We start from the raw sequence: 6217 nt of genomic DNA, 5'->3' as shown, positions 1-6217 counted from the left end.
GAAATGTACAAAAAAAGTACAAATGTACAATGATTATCATCACCGCCATACATGGCATTATTATTTATTCCCCGAAATTAATATGGATTTTACATTGTCATATCTGTAAAAGATTGGGTATGAGGTGGGTGAACGTGCGTGGTGTTACATGAACATGGACATATATTAAGTTGTGCACCTTTAACCGCATTGCAAGTTGAAGCTTTGATTGTGTACATTTTTTTTGATAGCATTATGCACGCGATAACATTGTTTGTACAATTATTTTTACGCCTCCCATAAAACAACATTAGTAGCATAAAACTAGGCGAATAAGCCTTAAAGAAGGGGTTTCAATCCTTTTAATTTTGAGGTTATGCGAATTCCACACAGAAGCTTTATCAAATCATAAACAATTTTTTTTTATGAAACAATTAAATTTTTTATCGTTTTACACACAACCATCAGCTTCATCAGCTGCTATACGGTAAAATTTCACATTTCCTTTTTATATACACAAGAAAAAAATAAGTCAAAGGGTAAATTTTCTTTTTTTGGACTTTATGTACAATTTGAATAAAACGCAGGTGTAGTTATTTATAGACCACACACCTGAGCGTAAAGGTACTGGTTTTATTCAAAAGCCGTTTTATCTTGTGCTGCCAATGCTGCAGAAGTTCAACTGCAGATATTTAGGATTTCAGCTGTTTATTAAATATTAAAAATAATAAATCTTTAACTGTCATTTGTTGTTAGAAAAAACAATAAAGTTCGAAGCACCGATACAAGTTGACTAGATTTGGTATTCCATTAGGCATTCAATATTGCACTGATTAAATAATACTGGTCAACAACATTTTTGTACATGGGTCGTGCGTATATTTTTTTTATTGCTTTTGCACCCAGAAATAAGAATATGAACATAAAAAAGTTTTTGATTTGGTTTTGTTCGAAAAAAATGAGAAAAACGAAAAACATGAAAATTCATCAAAATTTGACATAGATTTAATTTATTCTAGTATAGTAAAAATCAATTTAAGATATATTCTTATAAATTTAGTTTTAGAATACAGTTTAAATGTTTAAAAATGCTTTTTCCTGCTTTTCCTGCCATATTCGGTAACATTTTCTCTTATTAACATCCAAATTTAGTCCCCCATCATGCTTTCCGTATACTGGCCTTGGTAGCGTTTCTCAAACTCCATTATATCTTGATGGAATCGCTCCTCGTGTTCTTCTGAATAAGCTCCCATATTATCTTTGAATTTATCCAGATGTGAATGTAACATGTGCATCTTTAGCGACATTCTACATCCGATGGCGGAAAAATTTGTAATCATGCCAGTTATCAGCTCATCATAATTTTCATCCCTACGATTTCCAAGAAAGCCATGAACTACTGCCTTAAAACTGTTGCACGCTAGATTCTCCTCATTGCTAAGTAGGTCCGGGAAAATATCGCAGTTCATATTTTTTTTTATTTGAGGGTCAACAAAGACTCCAGCTTTAATTTTCGCCTCTGACAGCTTTGGACAAAAGTCTGCAAATATTTGAAAGCTTTAGACTCAATATTAAGAGCCTTCACAAATTGTTTAATAAGGCCCAATTTAATATGCAATGGCGGCATTAATACATTTTTAGGATCGACAATTGCTTCATGTTTAATATTAAATCTTCCCACTCCATACTCAGTACGTTCAGGCCAATGTTTTTGGCGATAGTGGGCGGCATCATTTCTGCTATCCCATAGGCAAAGATAACAGGAGTGTCTGGTATATCCACCTTGCATTCCCGTAAAAAAAAACAAACCATCTTGAAGTCTCCAATAACTTCCCACTTGTATTCCGTATATTTGATTGCAGTTAATAGCATTTTAATACTCGCATAATTTTCTTTAAGATGTGTGGAATGTGCCAGTGGAATAGATGGAAATTTGTTCCCATTGTGTAGTAGAACTGCTTTTAGACTTTTTGTTGAGCTGTCGATAAAGAGGCGCCATTCATCTGTTTACAAGGAATACCAATTGCTTCAAATAAACTTTTCACGTCATAGCAAAAACAGAGTCTATCTTCATTACTGTAGAAACAAGAAAATTCTTCATGACGCTTTCTTTGCCGAGATATTCGAACATCAGAAGTAAATTCCGTTGTTTAAGCCGCGATACTAATAACTCTGCTTTGTCTTTTGATAGATTTAAGTCTCTTATTAAGTCATTGAGATCTCCAGAGTTGATGAGATGTGGTATTCCTGGTTCAAATTGAGGAACAAATTCGGAATTTACGGATGCAGATGAACTCGGTGTTTGAAAGCTGCTTTGAGGGAATAGTTGCTTTTCCAACACAGGTGGATCAGGTACAGGATTTTGCTCCGAATCTGGTACTGTAGCGGATGTCGATGGTAGTTCCGGATATATTGTTTTCCTTAAACGTTTCCCTTTCAGTGGTTTCACCACACAAAAATAAGAATCAGTGTCATGATTACTCGGTTCCCTCCAAATCCTCGGCACTGCGAACTTCATGGATATTTTCTCACCCTGGTACCAAACTATAATAAAACGTAAAGCATTTCATAACAATTTCAGTTATTATGCAATTATATATATGTAGATATATGTATATATATATATGAAAAAGTTAGTACAATAAAAAAAAGAAAATAAACTTACGCTCCAGGGTGATTCTGCAAGAGTTACATGAAGCATGTGGAGCCCATTTTTTGTCCTGGTTTTTAACAGGTAGACCGAAGTAGGCTAGGTGGGTCTCGCAAATCCTTGTGTTTTTAGTTAAATCAAACTTTGTTTGTCTTCTTTTAATACATTCGCCACATACATAGCAAAACGAATTAGCTGCTCGTTTACAACTTCTCGAAGACATCATTCCTCTGTGATATGCAAAAACATAGTGTCGCCCACAACGAGTGACCCAAGAAACTACAGCTTCTTAAAAAAAATTTACTTACAAAAACGCTATCAGGTAGCTGGCATGCTCTATTGCAAGGCCTTCCAATCCGTCAGTAAAAGTTTCGATGAGTTTCTTAATATGTACTTAACGAATTGCCAAATCTACTTAAAATCATGTGTATCTGGGATCTTTTATCTCCTTTTTACTGTTTCTCAGCCACATTTTTTTTTTTTTTTTTTTTTTTTTTAAGATGAGTATGTTATGCTTTAAGTAGATCTTTTATCGATGCATCGCTGCTTCAGGTAGCTACCCGTCGCCCTCTATCGACCGAAATAGCGCGAAAGGACCTACATTAGCCTGGTGCAAAAATGCAAAATTTTCAAATCGCTATAACTTCTACAAAACCAAATATTTTTGATTCGTAATTGCATTTTTTTTTTAAGAATTGAACATAGAATCCGTATATAGGGCAAAACCCATGTACAAAAAAAAAATTTTTTTTTTGTTGACCTGTGTAATCAGAAGCCTATATTTTTGTGTGAGAAATTAAACCCAATAACAGCCTTGATATAGAAAAGCTTATTTATGACATCGCAATCTGTCTGTGTGAAATTGCGATTAGGTTAAACATATACCCAGCAAAAAATCGGTAATCGCTACTAAGGGTAATCGCTTCTAAGGTAATGTCTTCTAAGGGTAGTTTCACTTCACCAACCCATTGCTGGTAATGCTGCAAAGAATCGCTATTCAGTTCGAAGTATAATGTATTCTAGAAGGCATTGATTAAAATGCCTCCAAATGATTTCGCTTCTCCTACCCATAGCTGGTAATGCTGCAAAGAATCGCTATTCAGCTCGAAGTATAATTTATTCTAGAAGGCATTGATTAAAATGCCTTCAAATTATTTCGCTTCTCCTACTCATTGCTGGTAATACATAAAATAAGCAGAGACGCGCATATTTACACTACCCTAATTTATATTCACTTCGGTTATCAATTACGGGTAATGCAAAAAAGCGCAATAGGTAGATAAATAGAAAAAAATCTTAATTCCCATTACCTTCTGTGGAAATTTCCATTCGACAACAATCATGTTTGGAATTGCTTAATTCAGTCTGCAATTGTTATCCGTGTGTGACGCGTCTTTTATAAGCGATCAAATAAAAAAGTGAGTTAATAAAATAAAATAAAAATGTTAAGCAAAAGACAATTAAAACGTTTAATAAAAATAGAAAAAGAGCGAAATAGACCTAAAATTTAGTGAAAGTGTTGAACAAAATGAAATTAATATAGACAATACTTCGTCAGGAGTAGGACAACATAGTGACCGTGAAAGTGTTAAACAAAATGAGATTAATACAGAAAATATTGCGTTAGGAGTGGGACAACATAGTGACAGTGATGACTCAGTGGAAAATAATATTGAAATTAATAAAGAAAATATTGCGTTAGGAATGATACCACTTAGGAACAAGTTGAGGGACTGGTTTCTGGAGTTTTTTTCCCCGGTACCATGTGTTACCAGTTTGGGTGAAGATATAATATTACAACATAATATGGATGGGAAACAAGGGAAAACGCCAATACTTCGATACGCGAAACTAATGAAAGTACTTTTTGGTAAGTATATTTAAAAAATATAAATATATCAGTATACTTAACACCCTTTAGGCTGATTTACACGAGTCCATTTTAATTCGATTTTTGTCGTTCGACTGCGTTCAACCATCAAATACATGCTTTATATCAGTCGAATTGCTATTTGCACAGTGGAACGACAAAAATCTACCAGTAAAATCAACTCGTGTAAATCAGCATTTAGGAACAGTTTTTCAGTGCAGGTTTAAACTCCAGTCAAAGTTGACTAGAGTTTAACCCTGGCAGTATTGTTGCTTAACCTAAGATGATGTTATGTTATGTTTGTTATGCAAGGTTGAACTCTAGTCAACTTTAAATGTAGTTTAAACACGCACTGAAAAACTGAGCATTGTTCTGGCATGGTTATAGTTTAATGAACACCCTACTTACAAGAAATTTTACAATCTTTTGGTGATCTATCTGCAAAAGTTTCTAAATAGTAATGTTACCAGAAGATAATAAGAGTGTAATCATGGCAGAATAAGGGGGTAAGTCGAGTTATTAAAGAGCTGACAATTCACTTTTTAAAAGATGTTTATTTTATATATGTTTACCAACTTTTCATATTTTTATTTCAGAAGCTGCTAACAATTTGGGAATTGGGGAAAAGGAATGCAAAGACCAGCTGCGACACGCAATGAAGGCCGTAAAAAACCACTACCACAAGACCTCAAGTTTAAAGAAAAAGCGCACCGAAGCTACTCCCGAATAAAAGCAATTAAACAAAGCCAAAATAATGTTATGTCATAAAATGTTTAATTTGATAAGTATGTATGCAAGACTAAATTTTATTGATATACTGCGTACAAGACTGAATTCCTAATAATTTTTAATTTCTGTAACAATCAGGGACTAGAAATAATGATTATTATTATTTTTTTTTTTTTTGTTTTATTCAATAATGAGTTTTTCATAATAAAACTAAAATAGTCATATATCCTGAACTATGCTGAATTTCGCCTTAAACATTTGAACGAACACCTTCTTGCTCTGAAATTGCTGATATCAAAGATAAGTTATTGAAAATGCTACTATAAGTGTCGGAAAATCGGTATGAATTGAATACCTGCTCCCCCATTTAAAGTAATTTTCAAAAACTTAACTTTAGTGTGAAGAATTGAAAATTTTTAAGGCGAAATTCCGCATAGTTCAGGATATATGACTCTTTGAGTTTTATTATGAAAAACTGATTCTTGAGTAAATTAAAAATATAATCATAATTTGCAGTCCTTCGTAATAATTGGCAATTAATTTTTAAGATCTGCTATCAAAAAAGATAAAATAAAATGTAAACTTTTTAAAACACTGTTTATATTATCCTATTAAATACACTGAACCAAAAAAGTACATGTGAAAAAGTTCATGAAAACTTCTCCAAAAACCAGTTTTCACAGAATTAAAAAAATATTTCTTAGAATATAAATATTTTTTCATAAAATCTATAAACCCATTCATAGAATATAAGAAAAAATATATATATTCTAAGAAATATTTTTTTTTAAATTCTATGAACACCGATTTTTGTAGAGGTTTTCATGAAACTTTTGGTTCAGTGTAGTTCTAGGTGTTTCACTCTATTTCTCTGCAAGGCATTCTTGCTTCGTTTCTATAGATTTAATATAGGAAGGCATTCTAAACCTTCTTCTACGTAAGGGTTTGTTGCTTCGATTCTATAGATTTAAAATAGGAAGGCATTCTTA

General features: G+C 32.8%; 1 long non-coding RNA gene across 1 annotated transcript; it reads left to right on the top strand.

Moving 5' to 3' along the window:
* The first annotated feature begins 3981 nt into the window (after positions 1-3981).
* LOC137246557 (uncharacterized) lies at positions 3982-5820 on the top strand. Its single transcript, XR_010951553.1, has 2 exons — positions 3982-4499; positions 5096-5820. It is a non-coding gene; the product is annotated as an uncharacterized lncRNA (long non-coding RNA).
* Positions 5821-6217: the final 397 nt, after the last annotated feature.

The sequence above is a fragment of the Eurosta solidaginis genome, chromosome 3, assembly GCF_040869045.1.
Source record: "Eurosta solidaginis isolate ZX-2024a chromosome 3, ASM4086904v1, whole genome shotgun sequence".
Lineage (NCBI taxonomy): Eukaryota > Metazoa > Arthropoda > Insecta > Diptera > Tephritidae > Eurosta > Eurosta solidaginis.
Note: the sequence above shows the minus strand (reverse complement) of the source record. Positions and strands in the feature narration are given on the sequence as shown.